The following is an 11,445-nucleotide window of genomic DNA, read 5'->3' on the forward strand; positions in this document are numbered from 1 at the left end:
CATATGTGTGAGAATGTCACCTCTTTTTACCTAGAGTATTAACTCCAATTGGGCTAACTCTGCAGAATCAAGAATCAAATTCAAATTTGTTGTTGTTGAGTTTCTTCAAGGAAGACACCAGTTTCTTTGATATGAAAGGAAAGGAAGCATTCTTAGCTTCATAAAAGCAAATTGAGTGAAAAGATATTGATAAAGAATTTCACATAGATAAAGACGATTCCTGGCAGTTTGATATCCTGGGCATTTCCCATGATGATCTTTTTGCACTCTTTTGAGTCATGGAGTTTTCTTGGGCTTTTACATCATCCTTTATTTTGGAGATGTCCTGACTTTTCTCTCTTTTCGGGGAAGGGTACGTCACAAACTCCTTCATCTTGGAGATGCTCTGATCCTTCTTTTATCTCAGGGGTTATATTGATGACATCGGTTCTAAAAGGTCTTTAGATGATAGCAGAAATCAAATATCTTTTAGGGTTTGTCGGTAGGTCCATCACACTCGCCTTCATCTCGACGGTGATCTGAACTTTCCCTGGAAGGATCCTTCACAAACTCCTTCATCTCGGAGATGATCCAAATCTTCTTTGGCCCCAGAGATCTAGCTTGCATAATTCATCTTCATCTTGACGACAATTGAGAGATCCCCTTTGCGGATATTTGATTGCAGCTTTGAAGAACTGAGGATATATGGATTGGGTAGATCCTTTTTTACTGCTCAGGATATTTTCACTGTCTTACTGCCAAAAGAACGATCTTTAAGAATGTGTCATAGCTATGATCAATATCAGTTCACTTACAGATTTTCAACATCATTGAATTTTTCCTTTGCCGGTCATATCAAAGATTTTTCTTCATCCTCTTGGTTGACCAACAGAAAAAGCTTGAATTCAGTTCTTATTTCGCAAAAGTCTTGCTCTTTTGGAAATAATACTAAAGGTAGTTTGAGGTAATTCTTTATATGATGAAAACTTTGAGATCAACAATGACTTCTGATAGCAAATTGGCAAAATATTCTAGAGATCCTTGATGAAAGAAATCGCTCGATATCGAATCGACACGTCCGTGACAAAATTCTCCTCTCTTTTTCCCCAAAAAGAGAGACTCAGGCTTAAGCCCTTACCTGAATGAGAAGTTGGAAATACTCATCTCTTCTCTGAAAGAGGAGGTGTTTGCAAAACGGAACTTTCGAAGAGAAATTAAGTTTTCGTCAAAACTCCCTATCTCTAGGCTTCGTTTATGGAAAGGCGGCCGAAAAACAAAGTTGAGAAAGTATCACAGAGGAACGAGTCCATCACACTCTCCCTAGAAGAGGGTCCTTTGTGAAGGGGTTGGCCAAAGATGAGAAAAATGGGGGCCACAAAAAGAAACGAGCTTCTGTCGAAGCTCTCCCTAGAAAAAGTGTTTTTTTGTGTGTAAAGTTGGTTGTTGTTTTGCAAACTGTTCGCGAAGAAAACGAGTCCCTTCAAACTCTCCCTGGAAAAAGGTTCTTGCAAATGAAAGATGGTTGCATGCGAAAGGAATGAGCTCCCTCGAACTCTCCCTGAAGAGGGTCCTTCGCAAGAGAAAAATGATTGATTGATTTTTTTTTTTATAAAATGATGACCCGAAGGTCGAAATTGAGAATTTAGAACTTGAGTAATGATGATTGGTTAGTGCAAGGACTGAACCTGGAGGGCCAACTGATCAGTCAGCCAGACACTAGCACGAGCGCTAGATGTACCAGCACGAGCATTGGACTTCAAAAAAATACCCCAGTACGAGTGCTGGGTTTCGAAAATGCATAACAGTGCGAGCACTGTGTTTTCGAAAGTGCACACCAGTAGGAGCGCTGGTTTTTGAAAAATGCACACCAGCACGAGCACTGGGTTTTCGAAAAATGCACACCAGCACTGGGTTTTTGAAATGCACACCAGCACGAGCACTGGTTTTAGAACGGAGAGTTGAAAACGAGACCGACATTCGAAGATACTTGAGAATTTAAGCGAAAAATGATTGTCGGTGTTTCAGGATTATCCCTACTCCTGAAGGAAAAGTTCAGGTTTGTCCCTTAACCTGAAAGGGAACAATGAGAATTTTGGTTTAATACAAACATGGGATCAACAGAGAAATTTCAGTCGGAACTCAAGAAAATAAGAATATACAAAAAGGGGAAATCCGAGTCGGAACCCGGTTTTTCAAAATAAAAGAACGAATGAGAATCGAGTTTTTGAGAACTCGAATTCTCGACGTAACAATTGGTTCAATGCGAACATCGGGACCAAAAAGAAGTCTGAATCGAAACTCGTGACTCCGAAAATATGAATATATATATGAAAGGAGAAAACGCGAGTAGGAACACGTTTTTTCAAAATAAGAATGAATGAGAATCAAGTTTTTGAGAACTTGAATTCTCGACGTAACAATTGGTCCAACGCGAATATCGGAACCAAAAGGAAGTCCGAATCAGAACTCGTGACTCCAGAAATATGAATATATATGTAAAAGGAGAAAAAGCGAGTCGGAACCTTATTTTTTTAAAATAAAAGAACGAATGAGAATCGAGTTTTTGAGAACTCTAATTCTCGACGTAACAATTGGTCCAATGCGAACATCGGGACCAAAAGAAAGTCCGAATCGGAACTCGTGACTCTGGAAATATGAATATATATATAAAAGGAGAAAACGCGAGTCGGAACCCGATTTTTCAAAATAAAAGAATGAATGAGAATCGAGTCTTTGAGAACTCGAATTCTCGACGTAACAATTGGTCCAATGCGAACATTGGGACCAAAAGGAAGTCTGAATCAGAACTTGTGACTCCAGAAATATGAATATATATATATATATCAAAGGAGAAAACGCGAGTCGGAACCCGGTTTTTCAAAATAAAAGAACGAATGAGAATCAAGTTTTTGAGAACTCGAATTCTCGACATAACAATTGGTTCAATAAGAACATCGGGACCAAAAGGAAGTCCAAATCGGAACTCGTGACTCCGAAAATATGAATATATATATAAAAGGAGAAAACGCGAGTCGGAACCCGGTTTTTCGAAATAAAAGAACGAATGAGAATCGAGTTTTTGAGAACTCGAATTCTCGACGTAACAATTGGTCCAATGAGAACATTGGGACCAAAAGGAAGTCAAATTCGGAACTCGTGACTCTGGAAATATGAATATATATATAAAAGGAGAAAACGCGAGTTGGAACCCGGTTTTTCGAAATAAAAGAACGAATGAGAATCGAGTTTTTGAGAACTCGAATTCTCGACGTAACAATTGGTCCAATGAGAACATTGGGACCAAAAGGAAGTCAAATTCGGAACTTGTGACTCCGGAAATATGAATATATATATAAAAGAAGAAAACGCGAGTCGGAACCCGGTTTTTTGAAATAAAAGAACGAATGAGAATCGAGTCTTTGAGAACTCGAATTCCCGACGTAACAATTGGTCCAATACGAACATCGGGACCAAAAGGAAGTCCGAATCGGAACTCGTGACTCCAAAAATATGAATATATATATAAAAGGAGAAAACGCGACTCGGAACCCGATTTTTCAAAATAAAAGAACGAATGAGAATCGAGTTTTTGAGAACTTGAATTCTTGACGTAACAATTGGTCCAATGCGAACATCGGGACCAAAAGGAAGTCCGAATCGGAACTCGTGACTCCGGAAATATGAATATATATAAAGGAGAAAACGCGAGTCGGAACCCGGTTTTTCAAAATAAAAGAACGAATGAGAATCGAGTTTTTGAGAACTCGAATTCTCGACGTAACAATTGGTCCAATGCGAACATCGGGACCAAAAGGAAGTCCGAATCAGAACTCGTGACTCCGGAAATATGAATATATATATATATATATATATATATATATATATATATATATATATATATATATATATATATATATATATATATATATATATATATATAAAAGGAGAAAACGCGAGTCGAAACCCGGTTTTTCAAAATAAAAGAACGAATGAGAATCGAGTCTTTGAGAACTCGAATTCTCGACGTAACAATTGGTCCAATGCGAACATCGAGACCAAAAGGAAGTCCGAATCGGAACTCGTGACTCCGAAAATATGAATATATATATAAAAGGAGAAAACGCGAGTCGGAACCCGGTTTTTCGAAATAAAAGAACGAATGAGAATCAAGTTTTTGAGAACTCGAATTCTTGACGTAACAATTGGTCCAATACGAACATCGGGACCAAAAGGAAGTTCGAATCGGAACTCGTGACTCCGGAAATATGACTATATATATAAAAGCAGAAAACGCGAGTCGGAACCCGGTTTTTCGAAATAAAAGAACGAATGAGAATCGAGTTTTTGAGAACTCGAATTCTCGACGTAACAATTGGTCCAATGCGAACATCGGGACCAAAAGGAAGTCTGAATCGGAACTCGTAACTCCAGAAATATGAATATATATAAGTCCCGAGTCGGAACCTGGATCTTTTAAAAGAAAATTAAAAAGAAAGCAAAAAAGCCTGAGTCAGAACTCAGATGGGAAGGAAATAACTCTTATCCAAAGGTCAACTTTTTAGAAGGATTGGCAAAATGCATGAATAGTTGCCGATGATGAAGAAGATGGGAGATTCATTCGAGATCCTTGATCCAAGGTGGCCTAAGATTTGATTCTATTTATGATGGCTTCAGGATTTTCCTTTATCCTGAAGGAGTATAGAATAGAATTTGATGTGAATTGAGGAATTTTATGGAAAATAATTCAGGTTTATCCATTAACCTGAAAGGAAAAAAATAGAATTTAAATGAAGAGAAATTGATATAAATTTAGAAAATCAATAAAGCTTGATGATACTTGTATTTGCAAAAGAATTCTCGCAGGTAGCGTTGTTGCTCCTACGAGCGGTCTCAGGATTATCCTTTATCCTGAACAGAATAAAAAATAGAAATTGATATAAATTTAGAAAATAAAGATTGATAAAATTGGTATTTGCAAAAAAATTCTCATAGGTAGCATTATTGCTCCTACAAGGGGTCTCAGGATTATCCCCTATCCTGAACAGAATAAAAAAATAGAAATTGATATAAATTTAGAAAATAAAGATTGATAAAATTGGTATTTGCAAAAGAATTCTCATAGGTAGCATTATTGCTCCTACGAGGGGTCTCAGGATTATCCCTTATCCTGAATGGGAACACCTCGGACAATGAGGGTTAGGTTTATCCCTTAACCTGAAAAGGGGAAAGAAGAAGTTTTGGGGAAAATTAAAAGAGAAATTTGATAGACATTTACAAAATTGAGAAAAATTGAAAAATTGTCTTTACAAAAGAATCCTCATAGGTAGCATTATTGCTCCTACGAGGGGTTTCAGGATTATCCCTTATCCTGAATGGGAAAACCTCGGACAACGAGGGTCAGGTTTATCCCTTAACCTGAGAGGGTACGAAAAGAAATTTAGAAATACCTCACGGGGAAAGAGGCACCAGGTTTATCCCTTAAACTGAAAGGGTTATGGAAAAGAATAAAATTTGATAAAATTGATGAAAATTTGATAAAACTTGACAAAAAATTGATGAAAATAATAGATTGATGAAACTTAGAATAAATTGTAAAATGAAATGAATGCAACTAGTAAAGATAACAAGATTAACTGAAAAATTGAGAAGATTTTTTTGAAAAAGAGTTTGTCTGATCCTGCCTGCACGTGGGATCTTTAAAGGAAAATGTTTATTTAAGTGAAAAAAATCATTTTTGGGAAGAAAATCCACCACAAGAAGTATGATCTGTGCGATGACTGATCCTTCAAAACATGAGAGATCATCATGAGGGTCAATTTTTGAAGGCAATGGTTTGAAATCTAATTTTTTGAAAAAGAAGATCAACAACAGATTTGAAAAAAATAAGATCAACATAAGGGTTGATTTTTTTCGAATATAATGATTTGAAACCAATCTTGAAAGATAAGATCAACACAAGATTTGATCTCTGAATATAATGATTTGAAGACCAATTTTTGGAAGGTAAGACCAACATAACGGTCGATCTTTAAATATAATGTTTTTGAAATCAATTTTTAGAAGATAGGACCAACACAAGGTTTGATCTTTGAATATAATGTTTAAAAACCAATCTTTGGAAAATAAGATCAACACGAGGGTTGATGATGGTTCAAAAAGGAACCCTATTTTTGGAAAATCTGATCAACCCGAGGGTTCATAATGGTTCGGAACCCATTTTTGGAAAACATGATCAACACGAGCGTTGATAATGGTTTAAAACCTATTTGGAAAATTTAATCAACACGAGGGTTGATTTTGGTTAGAAACCCATTTTTGAAAAATCTAATCAACACAATGATTGATTTTTGAAGAAGGTTGGACCAAAGAATATCTGAATTCTTTGGCTATGAAGATGATGTCTTCTTTTAAATCGTTGTAAATTTTGAAAAGATTTTTATATGTAAAACATGTGAAAACCAGACATCAAATAATAAAAACCGGTTCTCACTAGTGGATGAGACCGGGTCGAACTCAGGGAACGGGAATATGTTGTATTCAAACAAATAAATCTAAACTATTCTTTATTGCCGAATTATTGAAATGTAAAATGTTCAGAAAAGTAAAAACAACTAGCTATTACAACAAATGAATACCCTTCGCAGAGGGCGTAAAGTGCGATATTTACAAACCCAATTAAAATTCCTAATTCTAAACTAAAAAGTAAAAAGAAGCTTTATTCTTCGTACTTTGTGTCACGTAATCGCTTCCGCTCCAGTCCTGTGCAATTCTGCACAAGTCAAAAGAACACGAACAGTACCAGAGATAGAAGTAAAATTATACTAAACTAGTTAAATGCTACTTACAAAAGCATGTTAAAGCAAAACAGAGAATTCAGTTAACTACTAATCTAATTATCAAAACATATGAAAATGAACTAATGAAAACACACAACTAAAGAATTGAAAACAATGAAAATCAAGAAACGATGAATAAAGAACAAGAATTAATATGAAACAAGAATACTTGTAATCTGAAAAGCAAGACTTGAAACACACATATTCAGTAAGAAAATACAAAATACTACACAGAATTTTAATGAAAGAAATGACAATAAGAAAAGAAAAGGAATTAAACCAACAGGAATTAGAAACGATTCAACAAAATAGGAAATCTGTAATTTGAAAAAAAAACAAAACAGTAACTCAAAGATTCAAAGAAAACAGGAAAACAAATGCAAACAAAACATGAAATAAAAAAATTAGAACAAGACTTCACTGAAGATGAAAAACAAAAATTTAATTTGTAAAATAAAAGCAACTGTAAACCGTAATGTTAAAGCAAGAAAAACATAAGAATGAAGAAAAAAATAACATGAACTAACAGAAATTCAATGAATATGCTGGAAATAAAAAAAACAGGAAATTCATGACAATAAAAAAAACAGAAAAATAGAAGATGACAGTAAACAGGAAATCAAAGTATGAATAACCGAAAATTCAAAGGCTAATAGGAGATTACAATGATCAAAACAAGAATTTCAGAGTAAAAAATTATCAAAACAGAAAAAATTACTTAAAAGACAGGAAAAAAAAACTGAAAACAAAACTTTACTCTATGCGATGAATGAAAAACAGGATTTAATAACTACTAATGAGCTACTTATAAAACTAAAATACAGATCTAACTAACTACTTCACAAAATACAAATCAGACAATGAACAGAGAAAAAAAAATTCTGAAACACAACTATTGATTTTTTCTGTTTTAAATTTTTTATTCTGTTTTTCACAATCAACACAGCTGGAGAATCAATTAAAAAAAAATTAACGAAGCTGAAGAAGAAGAAGTAGTAGAAGAAGAAGAAATTAGATCGGAAGAAGAAGAAAAGAAAGATCTGAAAAAGAAGAAGAGGAAGAAGAAGAAGAAGAAGAAGAAAAGAAGATCGGAGGAAGAAAAAGAAGAGGAAGAAGAAGAGGAAGAAATCGGAATAGAAGAAGATTAAGAAGATCAGAAAACGAAGAAGAAGAAGAACTGAAGGAGAAGAAGAAAAAGATGAAGAAGAAAAGAAACAGACTTACCGTGAATCACACCTGGAAGGGTTAGAAAAGAATGGCCTCTACCTCATCACGCCGTCGCCGGATTGAGGATCCACCACCACCGGAAAAGAGAAGAGAGATAGGGAGAAGGGGAAGAAAGAGGGAAGAAACACGGTGGATGGGAAGGAGTAGGAAAGAGAGAAGAGAGGGAAAGAGGAGAAAGGGGAGACTCAGGCGTAAGAGGGGAGACACCTGAACTTGCGTTTTTTTGGGGTTTTTAAAAACACAAAACCGGCTGAAACCGGTTTGAAAAAAATGCAAACCGGTTCAAGCCGGTTTTATTATTTTTTTTTCGGTTTTTTTTTCAAAGAAATCAAACAGTGTAAAACCGGTTTGTTATTATATATATAATTTTTTTAGTTTTTTCAATTTTCAAACAAAACACAAATCGTGCAATGGTCTGTTTAAAAAAAAACAAACTATTTAAAAGAGTATTAAAAAAACAAACTATTTACTAAAAACCTCAAACTAACTAACTAATCTAAAAAAATTATTTACACTAACCTCATTTCAAAATATATCTAACTCTAATTTTTATTTTATTATTATTTTTATTGAAAACTAAAACTAAAACTACTATGACTATAACAAAAACTAAAATATGCATAAAAATGTAAAATAAAACTATTTTTCATGCATTTTCTATTTTTAAATCATTTTAGCACATTTACTCGAAAACTATCATAAAATTGGGTTTTTGAAACATTATTTCATAAAATCATGCATATTTAAATGTTAATAATCCCTGAATTATATGCATGATCAAATACCCCCATGCTTATGTTTTGCTAGTCCTCGAGCAAACTAGAAAAATGCAAGAAATCAAACTATCACCTAACTCACTTTCGTAGGAAACACGATTGCATTTAGCTCATGCAACAAGCCCTTTCACCCCCTGGGTTACCCCAGTGGACAAGTAAGGTCTCGTGAGGGTTTGCAGTGATGCTACCCACAAACATCTATGTCATGTATGCATAATATTACACATCCTCACAATCAGTAGGTAATCAAAGACTTTATTTTCACAAATATTTCCTATTATTTCAAAATCAAAATATAATTAGAGTCTTGTATGCACCACCACAGAAAAAGAATTTCTTTCACTTTTCTAAATATCACAATTATTTATGTTTTATTCTTAGAAAATCCAATAAAAACATATTATTATTTACTTATCCTCACTCATATGTTTTCTGCACAGGTTTTCTCAATCACACCTCTAAGCATTGAACTTTTCTTTCTTTTTAAGCTCTTTTTTTTTTTCTCTTTTTGCGCACTTATTTTTCTCATATAGCTTGCGTGTGGTCTGATTTTATGCCTTGTGCAATGTCAATATCTTCTATACTTTTTCAATACATATCACAAGATATCAACTAAGACATAAAAGTGACTTCCTTCATTCACCCTTATAACATGAGAGTCAAACATTTCAACTTGTATCTGTTCTCAGTTACTTAGGATCACGAAGTTTTCCACTCTCCTTTTCGAAATGGAATTAAAAGTTTCAACTTACATCTAAGTTCCATATACTAAGGATTGTGGAATTATCCAAACAACCTAACACATGCTATATATATATATTTCTTTTTTCTTTTGAGCTCATTTTTACGCTTTTGTTCATTTGCTTAGTTTTTCAAAAATAGAACTGTGCATATTCATATTTATGATTCAAAATAAATTCTAACATGTATCTATCATCATTTCTTTGAAATCCGCATAAACAACCATAATTTTTAAATCTATGTCAGAAAAAATTTTCGTGGGGCTGGCTTAAAAATCCTCTATAAACATCAGATTTGAAATAACATTCATATAAGTTCAAACTCTTTATTTAAAAATCTACTTTTCATGAGAGATGTGTAAACATGTGCAAGAACGTAAACAGAAATATCAAGGTGTGCATTCTACACCCTCCCCCATGCTTGAATAACACTGTCTCAGTGGCACTCCCCCATGCTTGAATGAAACTAAGTGAATGCACATGAGAGAAATAAATGAGGGAAAAGAGTAGAATAACCTGACATAAATTAAAAATACACGTTCTATGAATATAATAAATGCAATGTATACATGACAAAACATGAAAACCATGAATGAAACAAAAAGAACATGAAAAACTCATGAAAAAGTACAAACAAAATAAAATCTATAAATTCTAAACAAATCTACAAGATATGGGTTGCCTCCCATAAAGCGCTAAGTTTCACGTCCCCAGCCAGATGGATCCCTGGAAAAACCTTCATCGTCCATGAGATCAATGGACATGAAGTCAGACTCAACCGGGCTCTATGAAGAAAAGAGTGTCATCTGTGACACTACGCACTGTGTTTCCATCCCTTCTACCTCCAAATGTAGTATCATGACTCTCTTGACATGAAGAACTGAGATTAGTCTCATGTGAGAGACTGGTCAGGAAATGAGAGTCTAGGACCGACCAAGTATCAATGAATGCTACTTCAGACAAGTGGTGAATATGATCTAGCTTGACTTGGTCAAGCACCTTCTTCATCTGCACCTCTTGCTTACTCAAAACGATTGGTGATCCTAAAGGCTGAGGAAATGGGGCTTTATATGATGAAAATGTATGTTGTGAGTAAAGCCCTTCCTGCTGAGGTAATATGGAAATCGACTTGTCAGTAGAAGTGATATGGGGCTCATGAGTCGATTCCTGAGTGGAGTGACACGCCTTCCCATATTGAAGGGATGTAATAGATTTGACTTGCTCATGATGTGAATCAGTGGGTTGCAAGTCAAATGACATTGAATCCTCTCCCTTTGAGACAACAGACTGACTATGAAGGTTCCCCTGACTTTGTCTACTCAATGTCTGAGCTAACTGTCCCATTTGAGTCTCTAGCTTGGCTATTGACTGCGTATGGGAACAAAGAGTGGCCTTGATATCAGAAAAGGCTTCTAACATCTTCTCTTGAAATGATGAACTTGGAATGGGCTTCTGAGGATGGGGTTGACAATACTGAGGATGAACCTGTGGAAATATAGGATGCGAGTAACCTTGTGAAGGGTTACTGGGTCTATACTGTGTCTGGGAGGGCTGATGGGCTGGGGGAATGGATTGGTTTCGCCAGCCTGGGGTATATGATGATGTAAACGAATCAGGCATGGGTCTAGCGAAACCTTGGGCAGCATTCACCTGCTCCTGAACGAATTCAGGATATAATGGCACTGCCGGACAATCTGAAACACAGTGTGCAGGGCTAGCACATAGCTCGCACACTCTTTCTATTTGATTTCTCGAAGAATTGGCTAGGAATTGATCTAACTTCCTAGTCAACTAGTCAACCTTGGTACGCAATTCTAATTCGGACCCAACTTCAGAAATCCCAACCTTCCTAGGACCACTAGACAGAGATGTAGTCCTATCGAGCCG

This window comes from Nuphar pumila, chromosome 12 (genome assembly GCF_984573655.1).
Source record: "Nuphar pumila chromosome 12, dmNupPumi1.hap1.1, whole genome shotgun sequence".
In the NCBI taxonomy this organism is placed as follows: Eukaryota; Viridiplantae; Streptophyta; class Magnoliopsida; order Nymphaeales; family Nymphaeaceae; genus Nuphar; species Nuphar pumila.